A 27,809-nucleotide genomic window follows, 5' to 3' on the forward strand; every position below is an offset into this window, starting at 1 on the left:
GGGAGTGCCCGCTACTGTCCCCGAGAATTCCTTCCCCTCCCTTGTAATTGCATTTTTCCAACTTTTTGTTTTTATCTTACATATACTTAATGGCTTCCCATATTTATAATATTCACTTAAATTAAATTTAATTCTTTGATCCACTTTAATTGTACACTTAACCGTCATGAAGTACACTCAAAATGTTGCACAACCATCTCCACGATCTAGTTCAAGAACATTTTCATCACAGAGAAACGCTGTACCCATGAATCAGTCAGTCCTTATTCCTCTCACTCCCAGTCCCTGGAAACCACTGATCTTCTTTCTGACTCCATGGATTTACCTCCTCTGGATATTCCATATAAGTGGAATCTTACAATATGTGGCCTTTTCTGTGTGGCTATGTAATGCATGAGGAGAGTGATTAGTTTTTGTTTGTTTTAATACAAATAACAGCTTTTATTAAGAAGGAAAATCCCCAATAGATCAAACACTACGTATAAAAAATGAAGCGCAATATTAAACATTTTGATTATCTTGGTGTAGGGGCACCTTTTATAAGTCAGACATGAAAGGCAGGGACCATAAAGGAAAGATCTGGGGCACTGAGACACCATTCAAACTTTCATTTTCTTGGATAGGCAATGTTTAAATTTTTCTAATGTGCATATTACCTCTCATGGCAAATCAGTTAGTTATAGAAATGACCTTGCATGTGTTCATCCAGATGGAAGATTTTAGTTCAACAGCAGAACCACTTGAGCTTATATGAGTAAAAGAGACCTTTACAAAACACATCTGGTGCTCATGGAAGCTGTGGAACTGGTAGATCCTTAGGCAGGGGTTTTGGCACTAGGCAAAGCCCCTCAACACCCCTCAGCCTCCTCCAGTGGTGATCTCCAGTCCCCACCCCTGCCAGCCCCTACTTTGGCATCCCTCACATTCAGTTTTTGCAGAGGAGGGGCTCTGCATCTTACTGAAGACCCCAGATGAGAAGGAGGTTGCTCCCATCTCCAGCAAAGAAAGATTAGGGGTGTCTACTGTATCTGAGCCTGTGGGTACAACCACAGTCAGCACACTCTTTCTTCTATGCCAAAGGTGGAGCCTCCCAATCAAAGGATAACTGTTCTCAGAGAGAGGAAACTCAGAGCTCACCCTAGAAGAAGAGTGAGAAGCTCCACTGAACAGCAAGCAGGTGATAGGGGAGGGCAGTGAGGACTAAGTGGAGGGAATGCTGTGGAGTGGGGCAATGTCATATTGGTAATGGGCACATGCTTTGTGTTGGTTTGTAGCAAGTAGCCAGATTCATCCCACTGATGTCTCCATCAAAAGATAAATTCTCGGGGGCCAGCAAGGTGGGGTAGTGGTTAAGTTCACATGCTCTGCTTCAGCATTCCAAGGGTTCACAGTTTCAGATCTTGGGTACAGACCTACACACTGGTCATCAAGCCATGCTGTGATGGCATCCCACATAAAATAGAGGAAGATTGGAACAGATGTTAGCTCAGGGCCAAAATTCCTTACCCAAAAATAAATGAATAAGCTAGCAAATAAATAAATAAATCCTCCTCCAGGAAAAGCTGTCAATACCAACCCCTAAAAAGATACTAGGACATCTGGTAAGATACCCTGTACTGATGATTGCACAGATGACGTGGGGAGGGTAGCTTCCATGGAGCTCAGGGCAGCTGACCTTGGCCGCCTTGGAAGGAGAGAGCCCCTTCACTGGGCATCTCAATATCTGGCCCAAGGAGGAGAGGATGCAATTCTGAAAGCTCCAGGGTGCATGTCTCAACACTCAGGACTGTCGACAATGTCAGGCATCGGACATGAGCTGTGGATCATGTCCAGTCCCAGGGCTAGCCTGGGTCCGATGGAGTGAGCCCCAGCGCTGACTGTAGGAGCCCAACCGAGGGATACCTGACCCAAACTAGAGCATGAAAAAAAGGCTTCTAGAGGAACAACTTCTGGAGTCAGAGGGATCCAGGCCTCCCAGGCAGACAGAAGAGTGGGCAGAGCCAAGGAGCCAATGGCAGCAGAGGGCTCACAGAGGGTATCATCAGCAGGTACAGCTAAGGATTACTGAGTCCTTACCAGGGTCTCTTTTCTGGACATGAATCATCTCACTGAATTCCCATAACAATTCCATGAGTCGGGTAGCAATAATGTCCCTGTGTGACTGATGAGGAAACTGAGGCTTAAGAAATCACCCTTCCTATGCCTTAGAGAGAGGCAGAGGCAGGCTTTTAATCGAGTACTTGTAGACACCCGTGGGGCCCACCTGACAAGGAGGCTGCATCCAGTTGCTGCAGGAGGGACCTCTTACTTCTCACCTCACACGAACATGTGTTCCTTGTGCCCAGAGAGAAACCACCTCCTGCTCAGAGATTCGCTGGTCCTGGTACTGGGGGAGCCCACTGTGCTCAGTGTCAGGTCCTTGCAGCCAAGATGGCAAGCCTCAGTCATAGATGGTGACACTGCTCCCTGGGTTCAGCGAGGTCTCAAGGCCTAGGAGATTGGATCTCTAGGAATTCTGGACTCCTGAGCTCAAGGGAGGAGCAGCGTGGATGGAGCACAGAGTTCAAAGACAGAGACTTCAGATCTAGTTTCTGCTCTGTCTCTTTCTACCTGGGTGACCCCAGGCAAGACTCTGAGCCTCAAAGACCCCACTTCTATAATGGAGAAAGTAAATGGAGCTGTTTAATGTGTTGTTGGGAGAATTCCTTGAGAAATGCCTTGTGCAACTCTTGCCTGGTGCCTGCAGTGCATTAAGAGCCAAATGGAGAGGTAGTTGTGTTGCTGGCCATTTATCCAGTGTATCTGATTTTTCTTTTGTTTCTGGTGTCTTCCTTCAATAACAGCTGCCAAATACGAGGTCATGAAGATTTGCTCCCTAGTTTTCTTCTATGAATTTTATATTTGATTATCTTAAATTTAGGTCTTTGATCCATTTTGGGTTAATTTTTTTATGTTATTTTAGGTAAGGGTCCACCTTCATGCAGTTATTTATAATTTTGTGTGTCTGCATGTGTAATGAGGAGCATATTCCAGTCATTGCATTACCAAGAGTTCTTACTTGTATGAAATTTTCTTTAGATTCAAAAGAAATTGAAACATGAAAACACATAAATAATTCTTAAAGAAATTTTCTCAACTTATAAAACGTGTTCTGAAGATGTACCTTGTAAAGTAAAACTCTTGAAGTGGAGCAGTGTCCTTGTCATGAGCTTCCACACCCTGCCATCTGCTGGCCATGTGAGAAATTGCAGGAGTGTGACCCAAGTCCCCAGGTAAACAAAGACACTCTTGACAGGCAGGATACTCCAAGGGCTTAGAGGTTACCTCCATAGAGTAGGTCAAAGGCCAGTGTCTTTGGGAAGTACAGGGGATGAACACCCCAAGCCCGTCAAGGCAACCTTTGTTGTGAAGGTCATCCCCTTGCAGTTGGCCTAGCCTCTTGGCTCTCTTACAGCAAAATCATCATATTTGTCTGAGCATCTACATATAGGACAGCATTTACATAACATATACTCCAATAGTATCAGTATGAATACACTTAACATTTGGAGGAGCCAGAGTGGTTTAGGGATAGATTTAAAGAAAACACTAACCCATCTGTATTTGTCAAGGTTCTCCAGAGAAACACAACAAATAGAATTTATACCTACATACATACACACACACGCATACACACACACACACACACACACACACACAAAGAGATTTATTGTGAGGAATTAGTTCTCACTATTATGAAGGCTGGCAAGTTCCAAGTTCTGCAGGGTGAGATGCAAGTGGAGACTCAGGAGAGCCAATGGTGTGGCTGCAGTCTGAAGGCCAGCAGGCTTGAACCCCAGGAGAAGACACCATTTCAGTTCAAGTCTGAAGGCAGGAAAACAGCTGATGCCCTAGTTCAAAGAACATCTGGCAACAAAATTCTCTCTTACTTGGGCAAGAGTCAGTGTTTTTGTTCTCCTCAGACCTTCAACTGATTGAATGAAGGTGGCTCAAATTACACAGGGCACTCTGCTTTACTTGGTCTACTGATTAAAGTGTTAATCTCATTCAAAACTACCCTCAAAGAGAGGCCTAGAATAAAGTTTGACCAAACATCTAGGCAGCCCATGGGCCAATCACGTTGACATAAATTAACATTAACCATCCTATAAAGCCATTGCATACATTTATTTTATTATCCATTCCCTCATCAATCTACTGCTATTGATATCTTACGATATACTTATGCTGAGCTATTTAGCATAGATTAGATAATGGTTAGATAATTATCCTTCTTCCTCAGTCCAGTCATTTTCCATTGGTATTGCATCCTGATGGCCACAATACCAGTTTAGCAACTGCTGCCCTCTCAGTCCATTCCCATTCACGGAGGGGAGGGTGGCAGAGGTGCAGAACAAGTGGGCTTCCTTGGCCATTGGGCAATGCAGCTGCTTTCGCTGTCAATCCCAAATTTGCCAGAAGAGATAAAGGGACAGTCTACTCCACCAGGGCCTTAGAAATTCAAGCATAAAGATTTAAAGGTATAGTTACAGATTCTTCCTCATGGATCATCACTGCTTCCAGCACACACAGTTAGAGCCCTGACCCCAGGACCACTGCATCAAGCTGGGAACAAAAAAGTTGATTTGATGTGTGCAAGAACTGTATAGTTTCACCAGCATTGCTACCCTTTTCCCTAAATCCCCCAGAAAAGTGGAGGAATCCGTCTAGTGAGGACCCTCCGTCGCCCCTCCTCATGTTGACTGTGAGCACACGTTCATCAAAGCAGAGAAGCCAGCCCTACTCGTCTTTGTGTTTCCCCATCTGAGACAACGGATGTTTCAGTTGCTCATTCCAATTCTCTATCAAACCACTACTCTGAGGATGACGTGTGACATGATATGTCCATTTGATGTGCTATCTCTTTGTTCATTATTAGACATTATGGGCTCTAAAGTTTTTGCCTTCATTTGAAAAAAATCTAACTTGGCAGTGCAAATTGATACATTATCCTCTGTTCCAGTCATTTTATAGTATTTTGAGTATTTGCAACTGCTTCCAGGTAAGCAGAGAATAGTCTAGACTCAGAATTTATTCCCGTGAGGATGCATTTATAATCTCCTGGGGAAACATGCAGTCCAGTGCAGTCTGCTTGCCAACTGTGTAAGGGGCCTTCCCCTGGGGAAGCTTCCACATAGCCATCTGCAGATTCTGTCCTTTTGACTGTCACATACAATGGTAATTGTAGACATCTGAGGCCTCATAGAGTGCAAGAGGAGTATGTTGATGGTCACCCCGTCTCTACATTGCTGTAGCTCCCCCATGTCCTCTCATCTCATGGACTCAGGTGACCACATCAAGGAGGAACACCAGCATCTCTACTTGCTAGTTCTAATAACCTTCCAATCCTGAAAGAGGGTTCTTCTGATGGGCAGCAACACGTCAAATTTTAACGAACCTGTTAAATTTCCAAAGAGATTTCCACAGGCTCTGCCTAATAAAGATTCAAACTTCAGTCAGGTTCCTGAACCCTCTCCTATGCCCATCTCTGCACTTCCTTGTAAAATGAAGTTTTAGCTAGAACTCTGCTAAGTCACTTTACCCAGACCCCTAAATATCTGATGGGGTTCTGGATCTTCCCCCATCCTCCAAGTGATGTCTCATCACCCCGGCCTGTCTTAAGCAAAGAATCCTGCGAGTTCTGTTCAGTCAGAATTCCCCTTTCCCCAGATATTTCCTCTTAGTCATTTTCATCCACTGATCCCCACCCAACTCCTCAGCCATAAATTCCCTCTTGCCTATGCTGTACTCAGAGCTGAGCCCAATCTCCTTCCCCTGCTGTAAAATCTTGCTACTGTGGTCCCTATACTTATTGTGAATATTCTGAATGAAGTTGGCCTAACCATCTTTGAGAAGTGTCATTGAATGTTTTCTTTCTTCAACAGTTAGACTTGGATCGGATAAGATTTATTATTGGACCCCTGGACCTCTCGTGAGGACCCTAAGTGTCCACATTAGAAGTCTTTCTTTGTCTTCTGTCCCGACTAACTTGTAAACTGCTGAAGTGGGGCAATGTCATTGTCATGCGCGGTCACACACTGTCCTCTGGTGGCCACGTGAGAAACTGCAGGAGTGCTGCGGGTCTCCCTGGCTCTGTCAGCAAAGGAAGCCACGTTCAAACTTAGACATCCTCATAGGACTGCAAGTAGACATCTTCACAGGACTGCAAAAGAAATTCTGTAAAATTCAATGTTTTGGGGGTGCCTTCTACTGGAAGTCTTGTCGTTTCAGTCTATGAAAAAATAAGCCTCTTTTCAAGTGCTGTATTCAGGATACCTGAAGTTGTGCACCTGAGTCCGGCACTAAGTTCCAGGATAGAAAATAGAAACAAGGTTGCTGCCTCTCAGGACGCACAGCGGGTGGAGTGGGAAAGCGTTGGGAACAACTGGTCTACATCACAGCTCTGTGTGGCTGGTTTAATGAATACAGTATACAGGCATAGCTCGTTTGTTGTGCTTCAGAGAGCCTGTGTTTTTTACAAGACCCTCCATCAGCAAAAGGATTATGACTTCTTGAAGGCTCAGGTGATGGTGAGCATTTTTTAACATTAAAGTATTTTTAAGTTAAAGAACGCACTTTTTTTTTAGACAAAACGCTTTGCACACTTAGTAGACTACATTAGAGTGTAAATATAACTTTTATATTCATTAGGAAACTAAAAAATTTGCATGACTCACTTTTTTGTGATATTCACTTTATTGCAGCAGTTTGGAACTAAACGGCAAGTATCTCCAAGGTATGTTTGTATTTATATAAACACCTTGAATCAGAAATTCAGCAATTCATAATACAAATGGACAAATATGTAAACTTATGAAAGCAGAATTAAGTCAGCATGTAAGAAATGGAAAGAGAAATTTATATCAGGAATGAACACTAAATTATAAGGGGCCCAAGAAAGAAAAGAGTAAAAGGAAATATAATAAAGCCAAGAAAACAACTAATGAAATAAAAATAAGATAAAAAAGTAAAAAATATTTAAAAAGGGAGTCAGAGGGAAAGTGGTAAAAATGCAAGTTCTATTCTAAAAATTCAAGGTTAGTTTTAGACAGTCCATTTGTATAATATATAGTCAATCCTCATCATTGTAGGAGCCATATTGCAAATGTTCCCTCTGGCTAAAATTTATCTGCAACTCCCAAATCAGTACTCACAAGGCTTTTATGGTCATTGACTTGCAGACATGCACAGAGCTGCACACACTTTGAGTATCCCAACTCTGCTGTCCCCTTCCAGCTCTAACACTGTAAACAAGTGACCTTTTCACAATCTATATAGTACGATGCTTTTCACATTTTGTGCTTTTTTGTTTGTGAGTTAGCTGGTTAAAATGCCCCACAAGTGTAGGGCTGAAGTGCTGTCTAGTGATCCTAAAAGCAAGGGGTTGTGATGTGCCTCATCAAGAAAATATGTGTGTCGGGGCCGGCCCCGCAACCAAGTGGTTAAGTTCCCACGCTCCACTTCGGCAGCTCAGGGTTTCACCAGTTCGAATCCTGGGTACGGACACGGCACTGTTCATCAGGCAATACTGAGCCAGCATCCCACATGCCACAACTAGAAGTACCCACAACTAAAAATACACAACTATGTACCAGGGGGCTTTGGGAGCAAAAAGAAAAATAAAATTTTTTAAAAAAAGAAAAAGAAAATATGTGTGTCAAAGCCTTATTCAGGTGTGAATTATTGTACTGTAGCCATGAGTTCAATGTAATGAATCAACATTATCTATTAAATAAGCTGTCTTTAAGCAGAAATATGCATAAAGCATGCTTATACACTGACTGGTTGATGAATGTGTTATGTAGGACCAGAGGCTCACAGGAACTTAAGCCCATACTTCCCTGAGGAGCAATGGTTCAGGTTCATTTATTCAGTGTTCCTGGTGAATTTACAGAATATAAGCACCATGAATAATGAGAATTGACTGTACTAGACTAGTATTTCTAACAGGAAATCATATGTATATCTTCACAGATGCTGAAAAAGCCTCAGTCCTAAAGCCAGAATCTTTAAAAAAAAAGAAACATGAGAGGTGGTTCTACCAAGAAAGCAAGGAGCAAGGATGCCCACTACCTCCACCACTATTTTACTTTCTACAAGTACTGGCCAAAGAAATTAGGTAAAATAAATCAAAGAGAGGCATGCAAATTGGAAAAGATGATGCAGTGCTCTATTTGCAACTGATATGATAGTATATCTGGAAACTCTAAAAGTAAAAAGTTTATAATAGCTCAAATAATAAAAGAATTCATTGAGGTGGCACAATATAAATTTAAGTGACAAAACTCATAAGCTTCATACACATAATTAATAATCAGTTAGAAGCAAAGATGGTAGAGAAAATACCATTATAGTAGCAGAAATGATAAATTAAGAATTAGCTTAATTAGAAATATACAAAAACTGTATGTTGGCAGTTTGAATACACTTAAAAGAAGTAGAAAGATACGTATGCAATAATATGAAAATACATATGCACAAAGTTACTCATTGCAAGACCTGAACAAATTAAATATTGTAAACAACCTAAACACTCTTATATAAGAGAACGCTTGAGTAAGGTTTGGTAAATAACAGTTATGGGTTCATTGTAACTCTCAAAAGGATGCTGAAGTCCTAACACCCAGTACCTTGTTTGGAATTAGGCTCTTTTCAGATGATCCATTAAGATGAAGTAATTAGGAGGGGCCCTAATCCAGTATGACTAGTGTCCTTACAAAGAGGGGAAAATTGGACACAAAGACGGACACGCACACAGGGAGAAAGCCATGTGAAGATAAAGGCAGGGATCAGGGTGTTGCATCTACAAACCAAGGAACTCCGAAACCTGCCAGCAAATCACCGAGGCCTGGAACAGATTCTCCCTCACAGCTCTCAGAAGGAACCAACCCTGCTAACACCTTGATATGGGACTTCTGGCCTCCAGAATTGAGAGTCAATCAATTTGTGCTGATTAAGCCTCCCAGTCTTGGTACTTAATTATGGTAGTCCTAGCAAACTAACGCAATACTTGATGCATGCTGTGCAGCTACAAAAAGTAATAATAATAAGCAAAGGAGATATCATTGAAGGGATATGCAGTGATTTCCAGGATTTGTTGGTGAATAAAGGAAAATGCAAAGAATATATAGTATGCCACCTTTCATGTAAAACAAAGGGGAATAACAAAATATACATGCATTTGCTTATGTTTGCAAGTAAACAAATTCAAGAAGGATAAAGTCGAATCTAATGAGAGCTATTACCTCTAAGAGTGGGTTAGATGAGGGAGAAATAGAAGAAGAAAAGGGGAATGATAATTCTTTGAGAATTATTTTTTTGTATAGTTTTCAAATGTGGAATTACGTTAATACAGAAAAATAACACAGATGGGGGAAAATGAAACTGTATTAGTTTTTTAGGGCCACCATTATAAAATACCACATATTCGGTAGCTTTAAAACCAGAAATCTATTTTCTCAAAGTTCTGGAGGCTGGAAGTCCAAGATCGAGGTGTGGGAAGGTTTGTGTTTCTTCTGAGGCTTCCCCCCTTGGCTTCCAGATGGCTGCCTTTTCTTGTCTCCTCACATGGTCATTCCTCTGTGCACACTCACCCCTGGTGTCTCTTTTTGTTCGCTAATTTCCTCTTCTTATAAGGATACCACTCAGATTTGATTCAGCCCACATGAAGAGCATCATTTTAACTTCATCACTTCTTTAAAGAAGCTATCTCCAAGTACAGTCACATTCTGAGGTCCTGGGGGTTAGGGCATCAACATATGAATTGCAAGAGGCACAATCCAGCCCATAACAGCAATACAAACAAAACCAAATGAATGTGACTGTATTTCAAATAAATAACATATCCACACTGAAGGGGAAGAAAAAGAACTTATCTTAGTAATTTTTGAACCAGGATTTTGCCTATATACCCTCAGTCTTAAGGTAATAAGAATTTTAAACAAATCATAGTCAGTACGTTTGTTTTTCCCAGGTATATGGGCTAGAAAAACTACTTTCTGGTTATTCTAGGATTGAGCAAATGGGTAAATACATTTAGGATAATGAGAGCCAGGCTTCTCATTGTGGAGAAGGGAGCTGCAATAGAGCAAGGAAGAAGATACGCATGAACTAGATCTACGGTGCTGGACTGGCATCAGTACGAACTTACAGGCTTTAAGGCATAGACATAGATCCCTGTGTGTACATGTGTATAGAGGTACATATAGGTATATGTGTGTGTGCATGTTTATGTATAGATTTGTCTACATCTGTGGGCCTATGAGGGTGTATAAGTAATGACACCTTACTAGCAATGAGTAAACCCAGCAGCCAGATTTGGTTTCTACAATACCTTTCTCCACTTAAAGGAACCAAGGCTTTTTGCAGAAATGGCTGATTCCAGGGCTGGGATAAGGAAAGAATAAGATGAGCCTAAAATATCTTATTTTGCTAAAAATAAGGAATTAACTAAAAAAAATGATAGATACATGTCAAAAGTATACAGAAGCTGGTTTGAATGGACTCCCACAGCACAAATCTGCATAGTTTCAGCATCAAAATCAATGATGATAGCAACAGATTATAACCCATTGAGTAGAATAAAGACCCATGAGTTCATTCTCATATAAATACATGATTGAATGAAGTAGAAGGGAAAACTGTTCCTTATGGAAAAAAGAATGATAAAGGAAAAAAATAATACATTTATAATGTCACCATTTTTCAGCCATCATAGTAATAAGTGGTTTATGCAGAAGTAACCAATGAATGCTATATGTATTGGATGAAATTTTGATAAACACAGCCTCAAAATATTTTCCCATAAAATGATTTCTAATTACAACTTAACACCTTCTGACCAAGAACACTTCTCTTATTTTTTCTGAGATTTTTCTCACCCTCAAAATGGAAAGAATCACTTACTTTTTAAGTTCTTCTGAGACATAAAAACAAGAATTGCTACAGTGTCTAAAAACACCTGACAGATATTAGTTGCTCAATAAATGTTCATCGTTTTAATAAAAACGAGCAAAGATTAGCCAACTCTGACTACTGAAATAATATTTCAGGAGAAAAAAAATCAACTCACCTGGAACTGGGTCAGGATCTCCTTCTCTGGGGAAAGTGTAGAGAAGACAGAGCATGTGGGGAAGAAAGATGCCACAGTCAGCAGACTAACCCACATCAGGCAGTCCAGGCATCAGGAAGGAAGTGAACATTTGACTCCACTGAGACATCAGCCCCCTTACCTGAGCCATTGTTTTCTCTCTTACCCACCCAAAAAGGTCTGTTGCTCCTTTCCCACCCTCAACTTTTCTGTAACTGCTACCTCTTGTCTCAACCTTTTGGCTTAAGCTCCCTCTACTGTCTCCCTCTGTCACTCTCTGTGTGGTTGTGGTAACTCCTCCCAAGTCACCCTCTTTCTGGGCCAGAAAGTCCTGGGAGAATGCAAACCCAGGAGTTCCAAAGTCTTCTCTCTTCCCAAACTCTCCAGGTTCTCACTTGAATTTGTTGAAAGAGGTCTCAGGTCAGAGGGGTTTCCTCTCAGAACCTGTTCTTGCTGCTTAGGGTGCTTGCTCCTCCCCCACTCTCTAGAATCTGCGTTTTCCCTTAGCACAGGGAATGTGCATTCAGAGACAACACTACGTTGGGGGAAATTTACTCTGAGGACCAACATTCACTCTCTCTTCACCTGCCAAATGATGAGTGCGTACTCTACAAAATAAAGGGTCACAGCTCTGGTCATGTCAGACTCAGAAATTAATGGCCTTGTCTTGTCCACTGAGGCTTGGGCAAATGGTCTTGATAGGAGGGTCCTAGCAGGCACTGCCAACTGAAAGACCGCCCCCCATCCCCCACCCTGCCCCATCATGGAGGCTCTACAGAGGGCTGGGCACTCATGAGGACGTGGCCCGAGGTACAAGGAGGCTCAGGGAGTGGAAGTTGCTGGAAAAGGCTGTTCTGGGACACAGGTCATTTGGACACACCCTGGTCTCTATAAGCTCAAGACTAATGTGTCAGGTCACAGCGAAACTAGCCTTCTGCAGAGAGTAAAGCTCTTATAAAGTTGTTTTGAACTTCCCCTTTTACTTTACGTTCATGTTAGACTTTGAAAGTCTGCTGAACAACAACCCACCACACTCTCAGGACCCAGGAAGTGTCTCAAGTGGGAAGGGCTCAGACAACAGACAGTCACATGATTTTCAAGGTGCCCTAGAACACGCACAGTACATTCTTCTCTGCTTGTTCACAGATGTGACGCAGGTTTCCCAATCTCACCCGCAGCCTGATAAACTTTTCCTTCCACTTCTGGCCCACAGTGCCTCCAACTCCTTTGACCCAGGCAGGCTCAGAACCTCCGTGATGCCTTTGTGGACTACAGTCACCGCAATGCCCTGCACGTCCTTCAGCTCCCTCTGACTGCTCAGCCAGATGTCTGGGCTCTGGCTCAGGGTGGGTGGGGTGGTAGTGCAGTCACATGAGGTGGGGCCTGGCACTGCCCCTTCGTCTCTGAAATCCTCTCATTTTAAGGGTTGCTAACTTCTGAAGGGAAAAAATGGTGCTTTTTGTTGTTTAAACAAATGGAGTGTGCATTTAAGTTCAAATTGTTTATTTAAATATATTTTAATAGTATTTGTTTGGTTTTTTCTATAAGGCTTTTGTTGTTGTATTTAAGTGCAGACTGTATTTGGAAATCCAGTTATTTCTCTTTTTCTTTTTATTTTATGGCTAAAACCCAAAGTGATCCTTCAGATCACTGTCCACTGATGAGAATTAGTTCTGTCTCCCACCCTAAGTGCAAAGCAGCTGGGAACTGTAATCTTCCATGTGCCCAGGAAGGACAGGAGAGCCAGACACTAGAAGTGCCTGCATGACATTGTCAAAGTTTTTGCCTCCTTTTGGAAAATAAGGAGTATATTCTTTGACCTAGTAATTCTATTTTTGGAGACTAGCAAAATTATTCTGAAGAAATGTAACCACCATCCCTCAAGGACCAGTTCAAATTGACCACATCTTATCAAAAGAAGGTTAAAGTTGTGTTTCAGAGGCAAACCAAAACATGCAAGTCACATAGCCAGAGCGTGTGCAGAGGAGAAAACCTTGGCCTGAAAAAAACACGTGGAACCAAAGGTTTTGCACCCCAATAGAATCAAAGGCCTGGGACGCAATAGGAACTTGAAAGCTGGACTCTCCTCAGAAGCAAGGGATCCATTGTCCAGGAATATCTGGGTAAAACCCCCTCCCAGACTTTACCACAAATGTTTACAGCCCTCAAATCAAAACCTGCCCCACCAGTCCTTCTGCTTACCAGCCTGTCCCTCTTAATCTTTTAAATTTTGCCCCAAGCCCTGGGACAGGGAAACAGATTTGAGAGCCTTGCATCATGTTTCCTTGCTGGTCAAATTCACAATTTAGTATTTTCTTTTCTCAAAAGCTGGCGTGATGCTGTTGGATTCTGTGCACGTCAAATGGCTGGCCCTTGCTCAGTAACAATTTCTGTTGGCCGTGAAGGGGCTAGGTCCTGTGACCAGCTGCCTGAAGCTCTGGAGCCCCCAGTGGGATTCAGAGTGTCTTTGTTCAACTAAGTGGCTGCCTAGACAATTTCATCTGGTAGCTCAGCTGGTCAGATTCCCGTTTTCCTCTGCCACACTGCAGAGAATAAATAGCTGAGAGAATACTAGTTTTGCGTTTTTTAACTTTTTTAATTTCTAGAGAATAAATAGCTTCTAGATCAAGACGTTTCTGGGCTCTGGGTAACTTTAAGAAAGTGACTGTCCCTTAATTCGTTTCTCTGGTTATATCCCCTGGAAATATAAGTTTGACTTGTGTTCTGAGGATTCCTGGCTGACTGAGCCCAGAACCTTGGGCCTGAACCACCCAAGATAATTAGGGACAGGATAAAATGTTCACGCATCAAGTTACTCCTCGTTTTGAATAACCTGGCAATCTGCTTCTGAGTTACTCCTGTCAATCTGGTTCTAGGTTACTTCTGGAAATCTGGCTGGCATTCTGATCTGTCTTATTTGTATGATTGTATTGAGTGTTAATGTTTGTCTGAATTGAATTGACTGTTTGAGGACTGACTTTATGAGTGACTAACAGAATCCCTTTAGAAATTAACTTTACGTTGGTCTTCTGATTCCAAAGAAAAGAAGAACTGTTCCCTTTCGTCCTTGTGGCATTTTCAGATGTCTGGGAATTTTACAGTGGTGTCAGGGGGTCTGTCCATGTCATGAAATGGCCTCATAGGGTCCCCCTTTGAAGAACCTATCTTATTGGACATTCATTGTTAATGGTGAAGAAGTCAGTGGTGGCAGCTACTCTGGGCCTTACTCATTTGACCTTTGTGGGTGCTAAAACACATAAGGGAGAAAGCTGACCCCTTGGTTATTCTTGGGAGATCTGTTCCTGCAATGACACAATATCAGACCCTAAATACTATCCCCTAGAAAGACCTTTTTTGTTGCAGCCATCTTGGAAAAAAGCCCCTAACGTGGGGGTAACTTAAACAGCTGGCAAGATAACCAAGGATAATTTAAAATTTGGCCACTCTGGGCTTTTTTGGACATTCTAAACCAAGGAACAAAGAAATCTATAATCTTTAGAGAGTCAAGTACACCACCTTCTGGCACAACTGGTCAAATCCTAAATGTTCCAGAAGGGGTAAATATTTACAAAGAACAGCAAAATCTTACTAAGGTTGTTTCATATCTTGAGGGCTTGGCTTGATAATCCTCAGGTTGGGAGTCCCAAAATACAGTCAGAAAAACAATGTGGGTGCATCCCATTTTGCAGGCAGAGGTGATCAGACGGAAAAGTGGGTTAACACCATTTGTTGCTAAGGGTCTTACTAAACTGCTCTCAACCTTAGAGGAATTACATTGGCCATTAGAAGGAATGTTCAGACTAGATAAGATCATTTAAAAAGTGCAGTTAAAAGCAAAGACATCAAAATTCTGAAATAGCCTTACCAGAAGTTTCATAGCAACAAGCTAATAGAAAATTAAGCAATAAAAATTATCTAAAAGAAAAGCCTATTAGGTAATGGCTTCACAGACACTCCCGTAATCTACCTTCAAAAGAGGACCCAATATGAGTACCTTCCAGAGTTAATGAGACACAGAGATTTTCTGGGAAACCATCACATTAAATATTAATGAAGTTGTTCAGTACTACCAGGTATATTTACTGTTTGTATTGGCTGAAACCAGAACAGATATTTGAAAGGATTTAGCAAGATAAGATCATAAATTTGGCCAAATTGGAAGCTGAAATTCGGAGCCTGATAGGAATTTGTTTCAGGCTCTCTTCCCTGAGTTAAAAATAAGAGTAAGCACCCAGAGGGAAAAAAGTAAATTAGGGATGATGTAGTTGGACAGGTAGATCAACCTATAATGACATGTAAGTTATGACCCAATTCCTGAGGAATGAAGAGCAAATGTCCTTATTTTACAAATCCTTGCAAGACTGGAAATTCGGCTCTAGAGGCAGTTCACATTCCACTTATTTCCCTTATCCCAAAAAGTTTGTAACCTCCCTGGGAACTGTTTTATAGCTCATTGCCAATCCTAAAACTGAAGGGAAAAAAAGCGAAAAGGGAAACAAAAATGGCCTAAAGAGTGCCCTCATCCCAATTCAAGCATCTAAAGTGTCCTCCCCGAAATATTAGAAGAAAAAGCTTAAAACAAAATTTGAATTCATAACGACTGAGATGTGTATTAGTGTACCTAAATCATGGCAGTAATTTTAAAACAATAGCTGTGGAATCTCTCTGTGTATGTTTAAATGTTATACATGTGACTTTTTTTAACATCTGTATGATATAATTTCTAAAAGAGCTCAATTCAATTGGCTTAAATGGGTTACATTTATATGCAATAGAAATTAACCGAAATGTTTTTCAAGTTAACATGATCTAAAATAGTCATTGGTAAATGGAAGCTTCTTTAAGTTTGTTGGTTTGATTGGTTTGGTGAAATAAGAAAGTGAGTTGTCAATATTAGGTATGATGCAGACACACAATCTTTGTTCTACCTGGTTTTATTGGTCAACTAAGCTCATGTTACCACTTATAAAACTTGTTAGAAAAATGATAACTTAGAATGATAGCTAATTTTCCCTAATGTATCATGATGTCTTGTAGGCAATCTAAATAATAAATGAGAACAAGGATACTAAATAGACATGAAAATGGTAAATCTTTTGATTGAACTTTTAATAATATGTGTTATGGTGTATGTATTTAAAATAACTTCAAAACCTTTATCATAACTTGAAACCTTAGATTTCACCCAAATTAAGTTAAATGATAAGATTTATTGAGTATCTAGATAATTTCCACATAAGATATAATATTACATATGAATTACTAAACATAGACTTATCTACCTTTGGCTTCATATTACAGAGAAACTGGAAAAATCCTTGGGCTTTATCAATAAACATGTTTTGTGCCACACTGATAAATTTTCTATGAAAACCCAGATATTTCTAGACAGTATTTATGGATCTGTCAATCCACAGGATGCAAATATAAAATAATTAAAGAAAATAAGATGTGTGTTTCAAGTAAAGAAGATTTAAGGAATACAGATATTTATCTTTGTTTTGTTAAGCAAGATAAATTTGCCATAAAGTGCTAGGAGGGGAGATAAAAGGCATGGGACAAATTAAAATGTAAAAAGAAAGTTATAGAAGGTTTGTGGAAGAGGAAGCCTGAGAAAGAGTTTAGTGCAGAGTCCATTTGTCTAACATTAAAATATATTCAATTAAGGGAATAAGTTTTAATAGAAAACTTAAGCTGATACTAAAATTAAAATTTGGTTTTCTTTCTCTTAAAAGGATGATTTTCCTAGACTTTCAGCCTTCTCCTGATAAAGAGAATATAAAACATTTTTCTTTACTTTTCAGTAAGTCTACATAAAACAAAGAAATGCAACGTTTTGTCAAAATAATTTCTTATGTTATAAAAGGCTGAAATGTCACTATTAAGAGACCTAAGGATTCATTAACTGTTTATCTCTGTATGTTTGCCTTTAACATCTTCTATTGTTACTTTGGTTAAATAGATAACTAAGCATTGTTTTCTATTTGACCAAGTGTTTTAAAATGTGGATATTTCTGCCAAATTTCCCCAAACTCAAATCCTGAATGAAGTCTTTCTTTTGATCTGAAAGTAACTTTGGGAACTTTCCATGGGTCCCTGCTACTTCTCAAAGAATTTGTTATTTTTCTATAAAAAGGGTAATATTAAACTAACTATGCTTATTTGATCTTTTAAATTACGTGGGAAGCTTTGTGAAATAAATGATGATAAACCTTCTTAGATTATATTGTGTGGGTGAATGTTATTAATATAAGTGTATTAACAATTATATAACATGCCTAAAATTCTGATCTATCCTGGATATCAGTCATAATTTTATTTACTTTAAATTGTTATATATCACAGAAATCCTCAAAATTTCTTTACCAATTGCCATTTTATATTATTTGTTATCTAAAGGCAGTTTCACTCAGATATTTTTATAAGTATGTTTCGTCCAGAGAGATTCATGGAAAGGACTCTGAGACATATTCTGGAATACAGATTTCTGATAAACATTCAGGTCATAAAAACAAACTGGATAAGAAATTACAAAACTCAAATGGAGAGATTGATGGTTTCATAAAACAGCTAATAGAAGATCAAGATCAAGAATTGATTGCATAGGGCTGAATGAACTGATGAGGAGGATTATAATTTTTCATGATTTTTTGTTTGAAATATTACTGATTTGTGTGTGTGTCTGTGTGAGGAAGATTGGCCCTGAGCTAACATCTGTTGCCAATCTTCCTCTTTATTTTTACTTCCCAAAGCCCCAAAACATAGTTGCATGACTTAGTTGTAGGTTGTCCTAGCTCGTCTATGTTTGATGCTGCAAAAGCATGGCTTGATGAACAGTGCTAGGTCCACAGCTGGTATCTGAACCAGCAAACTGTGGGCCACAAAAGCAGAGTGTGTGAACTTAACCACTTGGCTAAGTGGCCAGCCCCCTGATTATTTTAGTGTTTTATTTTTCCAGATTTTAGGAAATCATTACTCTTTAGCTAACGATGACTTACAGCTATTTGGAAATTTTACCTTTGTAAGTAGAACTGAAACATCTTTTTCTCCCTACTTTATCCCTCCAGAATTTGGAAACTCTTGATGAGTATTCCTGTTTTCATGGCAATATAGTTATTTGCATAAGTTCAATAATATCCTGTTGTCCATATAATAGGTCACAACTGGAAACATTTGTTATATTACCAAGGTTTTGATTGGAATGTCATATTTGAGAGAGACTTGCAGAGACTCGAGTATGAACCAAACAGCATTAAGGAACAAGGTTGAGTTTATGGAACAAGTAAAGCCACTTGGAAATTGGTTTGGTACCTTGCTTACAGGGTTCCTTGGAACCTTACCAGGTGAGTAAACAAGGTGACTTACTGGCAAGTGCAAGAACCTCAGAATATTTTGGGAACTTCAAGAGTGGAATTCATTCAAATCAATAAGTATTGCACACAGAGTCTGATGGCAAGTCCTTGGCTTGACTTTCCTTGCTGTGAGACGTCTTTAAAGTTCAATCTGAGATTCTTTATAAAATGTTCCAGTAAGGGAGATTTAAATGAGCCTATATGATTAACTGCTATTCTTGCTATACAGTACATAGTTTGGCCAAGTTTATTGAAACTAGACTTATTTTTCAAATAAATTGGTCTTAATTTGACTATCTTTGGTAAAAGTGAGGGTGATTGTAGAGAAAAAATTGTGTTTCAATAGAAACTATCATACACATTTGTGGATATAAGATTCTAGTTCTGTGGATTTTCTTTCAGGTTTTTGTTATCTATCTGTAAACTAGACTGGATCCTGAGTTTTTCCAGTCTCCTCAAATATCTGTCTATAAATCTCCAAACTAAAGTTTACAATTTTTCCATCATTTTCATTTGGAATCATTGAGAACTGAAATCAGCCTTTTCCCTGAAGCCCTGGAAACTACAGCTGACCGGGTTGATACAAACTCAAGAGATGTCACCATGATAGCCCATGTATACACAATATTCATGCCCATTGCTATGTAAGCGGCTCAGACAAGTACCTGAACAGCTGATGAGGTCTTCAGAGACACTTCAAACTACAAAAGATGCTTTGACCCTGACATCTAGAAATTTTCTTGACTGCTTATCCCCTGGGTTCAGGAATTGTTTAATAATTTTCTCCAACCATTAACGTTAATTTTCTTTTTGTTTCGCTAGAAATGTTTCTTATTAAATACCTAGTTACTTGTTCACACAATATAGGCCTAACATTGATAGTCTGCCTGAATCACCAGCTTCTGAAATGAATTTAACTAGATTTACCTATTGTCAGGACTAAGACACTGGTTCAATAAGATGGAGTAACCTATGTTGCTTACCAGCAGAAAGTAGCTAGAGTCTTCATCATCCCATTTCCCTCGAGCTTGAAGAATAAACAACAAAAGGGGGAAATTTTAACCACAGGCCCTCTAGAACCAATTCAAACTGACCTTATTTTCTCAACAGAAAGTTAAAGTTGTTTTTCAGGAGCAAGCCAGAAAATCATGTGGCCAGATGATGCACAAAGGGTAAATCTTGACCTGAAATAACACCTAGAACTAAAAATTTTTCTCTACATGGAAACAAAGGGCCAGGACACTGCAAGAACTTGAAAGATGATGTCTTATCAGCAGTGAGGGGTCCATTTTCTAGGAATATACAGTGTTAAAACCCCTTCTACATCTAATCATAAATGTTTAAAGCCTCCAATCAACACTGTCCCACTGGTGAAGCTGGATACCAGTCTGTTCCCCCATGTCCTTTTGCCCCAAGTCCTGAATTGGGGAGGCAGATTTGATATCTTTCCTCCTCTCTCTTTTCTGGTCAATCTCACAATAAAGATTATTGTTTTCTCAAAAGCCAGTGCCATGATGTTGGCTTCTGTGTGCATCAGGTGGCAAGCCCTTGCTCAGTAACAGAAAAAGTCCCACATCCCATACAACAAAAGGTATCTTCTTTGATCCCCCATAACATTGCAGACATTGATCTACCATAGTTCATATCACATTATCTTATCATCATGTGTTTCTGTGTCTGACCCTCACACAAGTCTGTGAGATCTTTAAAGCATGACTAGGATCTTATTTAGGTTTGAACCTCAAGCTATAGAAATACATAGTTGACCAAACATTTAAGTTGGAGAATAAATCTCTATAGTGGGAGCCATTTACAAGTACCAAATCACAGTCTTCACTTGTCATGCCTTAGATATGTAAAGCTCATAGAAAAGTCTCTGAGATGTCACATAAGAAAACATTTCATATAAGAATTTAGTCTTCACTTGGGTTTGAAAGATTAATAAGTGATATGGCCTGAAAGGAAGGATGATATAAGATGCTGTCTTTAACTAGATCTTCTAGCTCACAGGCACTGTCTAGATCAGTGAACCAACACTGACTGATATATATCTGCAGATTCAGGTCAACCAGCAATGAGGTTTAGAATTACTCTTGTTGTCCTTTGTTTTCTAGTGGATCTTGGGAGGAGGGGCTTTGGGGTGCATATAGATATTAATATATAGCATCCTTTATCCTTCCCACGAACCTCACCTCAGATTCTGACTTACACGTCAACTTACACACTCATCTTGAAACTCACAATGACTCTTCAATCTGTGTAGTCATTTCTGGCTCCCTGGGGTTGTGGTCTTACCTTCCAATAGCTTGCATTCCACACTAACTCAGTCAGACCATTGGGAATCATGATGTCTCTGGTCTGACTCTGGGTATTATTATTATTGAAGAAACTTGGTCTCTTCCCTTGTCTTAGACAGTAGTTAGTGCCTCCTTGTATATAAGTATTTGTCCAGAAACCTCTTGGGGGCCAGAGATGAATAAATAGCCTGAAAGAATTAGAGTCTGCAAGACCAAGTGGGTAAGTTGGCATGCATATCTGAACCTGATTCCAATCCATTCAACACCCACATTGATCTCTATGCCCCAGGCCATAAATGTCCCCTTCTTCCCTACCAGTCTAGCCCTGAAGTCCTAGCCCAAGTCTAAGGGAATGTACCTGAAATATAGGCAGTATGATTCCTGGTACAGCACAGAATGTAGGAAGGAACAGAGATGAGAATGCATACAGTATGCATAGAAGCGGTAAGAGACTAGTGAGAGTGGAGCAAATGGTTTCCACTGGATATGGTACAATTCAGGATTGAAAGGAATGTGGAAGCTTTTATGGAACTCCTTGAATGCTGACTTAAAAGTGTGTGAATTTACCCTATAGAGAAGACGTTACTCTTGTGCAGTTCATAGAACCCAAGATTCTTACTAAGCCCCTTTTGGGTCTTTTAATATTGGCTCTATCACTTTTTGCCAAAATGGCTAAGTTTCTAAAGATCATTTTTTCCCCTGCAAAATGAGCATACCTTTTTTGCTGAGTTTTTGTGAAGATTAGAGTCAATAAGTCTAAAAGAATAAGCACAGTACCTGACAGAAAGCAAGTATTTACAATGGGCTAAATTATCCTTGAAATTGGGGAGAATTTGTGGATAAGAGTGATATTTAAAAAAAATAACTTAACTGTTTACTGAGTGGGATTGTAGCTGCAGCATACTACGAAGACAAGGAGAATCAATCAATACATCTATTTGATAATAGGGAACTAATTTGTGGACTAAGACAAAGACTTTTGGAAGGAAAAAGAAAGAAAATGAGCATTGCTCTGTATGTGTGTCCCCCATGCACACATACAGTCCTATGCCTCATACATAGAAGGAAGTTTAATGTTTGCATTTGGGAATTTTCTACACTGGAGTCTTACTGAAAACAATGAGAGTAGTCAAGATCTGTTCTAAACACAAACCACATACTCCTAAGGTCAGGAGGAAAAAAAATAACAGTGAACAAACAGATATGCATATCTTGAGATTGAAGTGGTAGACATAGATACACACACACATTTCTTGGAGGTGGGCCAATTCCCCTGTCTCTAAAGAAGTGGTATAAGATCCATACACTTATGACATCCATGCTCCTGGATTCATTCTTGTGCTTTTCCCTTGTTACGACCAGGGAGAGTCCATATTTGACTACATCTCTATTGCTTTTGGAGATGAGCTAAGTTCAAGAAGAAATTCAGGGCTATTTATTGTCTACTTGATTGAAGAAATTTTGCGTGATAATTTACATAATTAGAATCTGTAAAAAGGTCTAAAAGCAGGACTACATAGGTCCCATATTTCCCTAGAACATGGGCAATTATCACAGAGAGCTGTTAGCAGCTCTCTTGGAATAATTAATCAGAGTAAATTCAAAACTAATTCTGTTTTCTGAAGTCACATTTGTTTAGATCTGCTTCTTGTGCAGAAACTTCTTCACCTTTTCCAAATGACAAATTCATACATTAAGTACTATTTTAATGCTAAACAGCATGACTTTCAGGAAAAATAACTTCTAGTTATTTCATTTTATTTATTTATTTATTTTTGAGGAAGATTAGCCCTGATCTAACATCTGTGCCAATCTTCCTGCAATTTGTGTGGGATGCTGTCACAGCATGGTTTGATGATTTGTGCCAGGTCCGTGCCCAGGATCTGAAACTGAACGCTGGGCTTCCAAAGTGGAGCACAGAAACTTAACCACTATATCACTGGGCCAGCCCTTGCATTTAGTTATTTTTACAGCAAAACTAAATCATCTGCTCTGAACATTCTAATTTCAGAGAACAGAGAGAAGAAAAGAAAAGAGCAGAGCAGACAAGGTAAGAGAGGAGAGAAGAGGAAAGGGAGATAACGACATTAACAATGTGGTGCCACCATCTCCTTATCTGTGATGCCCCATGGGATTTCCTCAGGATCACTTACCTTATTTCTTTAATTCAAATTAAACATATAAACATGTATGTATCTTAAAGGTACAGATCTATAAAACTTAACAGCACCCTAGAAGCTTCCCTTAATATAAATTTGTGTCATACAGAATATAGTCGTGCATTTGCCTTCCTTTGTTCAATATTAAGTTTATTCTTATTGTGGGTGAACGGTTACTGTTCTTTTATTCTCACAGCTATATAGTACTCCATTATGTCATTACATCACAGTTTATTTATCTACTTATCCATTCAACTATTAATGTATATTTGGGTTGTTTCAAGCTTGCACCCTACAAATAGTGCTGCTATGAACAATCTTGTGTTTCTTTTTGTGAATGCATGCTTGTATTTATGTTTGGTGTGTAAATAAGGATAGAAGTGCTGTATTATGCATCTGTTCAATTTTAGTCAATACTGCTAAATAATTTTCTAAAATAATTATGTTAATGTACATTCCTGTCAACTCTACATAAGAGTTCCATGGGGCTTTCCCATGGCCAGGTGGTTAAGTTTGCACACTCTACTTTGCGGCCCAGGGTTCTCTGGTTTGAATCCTGGGCATGGACCTACACATTGCTCATCAAGCCATGCTGTGGCAGTGACTCACATGGAAGCACTAGGACTTACAATTAGAATATACAGCTATGTACTGTGGCTTGAGAAGAAAAAGAAAATGGGAGAGGAAGATTAACAACAGATGTTAGATCAGGGAGAATCTTTCTCAGAAAATAAAATCAAAAGAATTAAATAGCTTTCCACAACAAAGTTTCAAAATGGTCAATATTCATATGAAAAGATGCTACGCTTCACTATTTATCAAGGAAATGTATATTAAAAACACAAATATTCATCAGAATTGCTGTAATGAAAAGGAGGAAAAATGTCTAGTATTGGCAAGGATTTAGAGCAACTGTAAATATTTTTTTATTTTTATTTTTTGTGTGTGAGGAAGATTGGCCCTGAGCTAACATCTGATGCCAATCTTCCTCTGGGTAAGGTTCCTGAAGGGGAGCAAGCTGAATTGTAACCACTAGGCCATCAGGGTTGACTCTTGATAATTTTTTTATTGGATTGCCTTCCTCTTTTGTTACTGATTTATAATACACTATTTCTTCATATATTCTGGATATAAATCATCTGTCAGAAATTATTAAAAATGGTTTCTCTCAATATATATCTTATTTTCACTCTCTTTCTGAATTGGATTTTCTTCCTCCTTTCTTTGATTTATAATATAGTATTTCTTTATATGTTCTGGATATAAATCATATGTCAGAAATTATGTATTACAAACAATTTCTCCCAATCTATAGATCTTGTTTTCACTCTGTTAGTGGGATCTTTTGATAAGCTGACCTTCTTGATTGTAATATAGTCTTTATGTCATTTTCCCTTTATAACTACTCCATTTGGTATCCTGTTTAAGAAGTCTTTGTTAAATCCAAAGCCACAAAGATGTTCTCCCATGTTTTCTCCAAATGCTTTGTTGTGTACCATTCACATTTAACTCTGTAATCCATCTTCACAAGGTTTTTGAGTACAGTGTGAGCTGGAGACGCAACTGCACTTTTTAGTATGCCTGTCCAGATGTCTCAGTAAAATTTATTGATGAGACTATTCCTTCCCAGTGAGCTATAGTGTCTTCTTTGTCAGAAATTGGGTGATTGTCTATGTTTTGTTCTGTTTCTGGACCCTACTCTGTTCCATTTTTTAGTTTGTCTATTCTTGTGCCCACTACCTCACTATCTTAATTACTATAGTTTCATAATAAATCATGATAGCTGATATTGTAAACCCAGTCGTGTGGATTTTTAAAAGATTTCTTTTGGCTCTCATTATCCTTGTGCATTTCCATGTAGTTCTGGAAACAGTGTGTCAAAGTCTGCCCACAAAATTTTTCTAGGATTGATTATAATTATGTAGAATCTATAGATTACTTGGGAGAAAACTGACATCTTTACAATATTGAGATTTTCATTACGAGCATTGTGTATCCCTCCATTTATTTGAGACTCCTTTCAGCAACACTTTGTAGTTTTCAGTGTAGATGTCTCATATATAAATAGCTAGATTTATTCCCAGGTACAGGATTCAAATGGTATCATTTAAAAAAATGTTTTCCATGTGTTTGTCACTGGGGTATAAAAATCCAATTTTAATTTGTATATTTGTCTTGTCTCCAATGGCCCTGCCAAAAGTTTTTTCAGTTTTCCTATAAACCCAATCATGTCTTCTCCAACTAGGGCCAGTTTTATTTCTTCTTTTCTAATATTAGTCCTTTTATTTCTTTCTCCTATATTATTGCACCTTCCAGGCTATCCATACAATATTGAATAGAAGTAGTAGTATTAAGCATCTATGCCTCATTCTTGGTCTGGAAAGAAATCATTCAATAATTCATCATTAAGTATGATGTTTCCTGTATCATTTTCATAGATTTTTTAAATCAAATTAATTCTGTTCCCTTTTATTTCTAGTTTATTAAGCACTTTTATCTGGTACAGTTGTTGAATTTTGGGAAATGCTTTTTCTGCACTTAAGATAATCGTGTGATTTTTCTCCATTCTTTCTGTTTATTTGGCGAATTTTGCAGTTGATTTTTCAATGTTACAACAATATTGCATTCCTAAACATAATGACACTTGATCATAGTACTCTATACTTTCATTGATAATTCTATTTGCTAATATTTGCTTAGGATTTTTGCATGTTTGTATATGAAAGCAATTAGTTTATAATGTCATTTCTCTCTGCCTGCTTTTAGTAATTTGTTTTCTGTTTTCAGTTTTCAGAAGTTTTAATTATGATGTGCCTGGTGTGGATTTTTTAAAAAAATGTTTCCTTTAGGGGACATAACAAACTTCTTGAAACCGTGGGTTTATTTCTTTTACCAAATTTGGGAAGTTTTTACCCATTATTTTTTCAAGTATTCTTATCAGTCCCACTCTCTTTCTCTTGTTCCTCTGAGACTTTGATAATATGAACATTGGAGGTTTTGTCATTGGCCTGAAGGTCCCTGAGGCTCTGTTCATTATTTTCAGTCTATGTTCTCTGCTTTTCAGATTAAGGAAATTATATTGTATGTTCTCAAATTCACTGATTATCTTTTGTCATCTTCAGTCTACTACTGAGCCCATCCAGCAAGCTTTTTATTTCTATTGCTATATTTTTGTGTTGCATAATGACATTTCAGTCTATCTTCATAAGTTCTATCTTTTTCTGGGATTTTCTAATTTTTCATTTGTTTCAATGGAATTGTTATTGCTTGTTGAATCATTTATGCTGATTGCTTTGCAATCATTGTCAGATAATTCCAACATCTGACTCATGTCAGTGATAGCACCCATTGATATTTTAACATTAAGTTCCTATTTTCTTGTTTTTACCACATTTTTTTGATTTATGTTAAAAGGCCTTGGTTCCACTAATTAATTAATTAATTTTAATTTAGTAAGGCTTTTTAGGTTTAGCATGCCAGTCAGTCCTGATATAATTTGGGGTGTTTGTGTCCAATGATAATATAATTTGAAGTTTTGCATTTCTGTTTTGGTTTGTTTGGTGTATCTCATGCCACTAGAGCTCCCACTGGTCCCTCGTGGTGCTGCGTGAAGGGGAAGAGGGAGCTTCCTTGAGCTGAATTGCCTGGTGTCTCTAAGTGGGTGGAGGGTGTCTCTGGCTGCAGGCATAAAGAGCACTTCCCTGGATGGGTGCTGGGAGTTGTCTGAACCCTCTTCCCTGTTTCCCTGAATGTAAAATTTCTCTAGTAGGGAGGGGAGTCTCAGACCTTGAGGGAAAGGAAAGCACCTTCCAGGATGGGTTGCTTCTTATGGCAATTACCCGTGCTAGTGTCTAGGGCCATGTGTTGGGGTAAGGCAGAGAAGTATGGAGAGATGGAGGGGATGTCTCACAGGCTTGTGGGAAAAGGAGACCCCTTACCTTGGCTGCTTACTGTAAAGAGAGCTTCTAATCAATTGATTCTCCTTTCTGGTTTTCTTGGGCTCACCTAGTGTTATTGGCATGAATATCATTTAATCCACAGGACGAATGAGTCTAACTGGGCTACCTTCCATTGCCATATTGCAGATGGGGGCAGTCTGGGCCTGGATCACTTCTCCTGTTGAATGGTGGTTGTAGTTTATTTTTCCAAACTTGGGGACTCTGATCAACTCACCTTCCTTTTACCACACTTCAGTTCTCCTTTAGTCGTTCCTTTTATTATTTCCAGATTTTCCAGGGTTTATGACTGTACTTAGTGGGAGGGAGCAGGGACAGATATGAGTCAGTACCATCTTGTCAATCCAAAATATTAGGTTCTTTATTGAAGTTTTAAAAAATAAGAATAAAATCTCTGGGTCTGGCAAATAGATATCTGACAGTAATGGCCTCTCTTCGATTTCTTAGATTAGTTTCAGTCCTACAGATGCAGAGATTATAATGAAGGAGAATGCAAGTGTATTTGAGGAATGACTCTTTGGTAACACAAGTTCTCCCTGTGAATATTCCTTCTGTCAATTTCCAAAGAAGTCACATCCTGTGGTTGATGTACTGGAACAGGAATACCCAAATCCTCTTGCTATGATTAGATAGTGACTCTGAGTTAATGCCACTTCCTGGGGTCTCTGAATACTTTCTGTACTGGTGAGAGTAAGCACTCTTGAGAGTCAGGTGAGAAATAGAGTTTTCAGTTCAATTTCCCTCATGGTAGAAATGGAGGCATGTTGGCATGTCTTTTGCTACAGAATTTCTTAATTTTCATGAATGTAAATATCAGCTTATTCCTTTTGGTTTAATGCTTTTTGTGTACTGCTGATTGTGTATGAAGATGTTATTCTATGTTACCTTCTAGAAACTATTTTATATCTTTCATGCTT

General features: G+C 39.0%; 1 long non-coding RNA gene across 1 annotated transcript in view; it reads right to left on the minus strand.

The window, feature by feature from the left end:
- LOC139083514 (uncharacterized) overlaps positions 1-11,251 on the minus strand; it is a 67,048-nt gene extending 55,797 nt beyond the window's left edge. The window contains exon 1 of the long non-coding RNA XR_011540307.1: positions 11,111-11,251. This is a non-coding gene — a long non-coding RNA (uncharacterized lncRNA). The remainder of the gene's footprint in view (positions 1-11,110) is intronic.
- Positions 11,252-27,809: the final 16,558 nt, after the last annotated feature.

The sequence above is a fragment of the Equus przewalskii genome, chromosome 1 (assembly GCF_037783145.1).
Source record: "Equus przewalskii isolate Varuska chromosome 1, EquPr2, whole genome shotgun sequence".
NCBI classification, from domain to species: domain Eukaryota; kingdom Metazoa; phylum Chordata; class Mammalia; order Perissodactyla; family Equidae; genus Equus; species Equus przewalskii.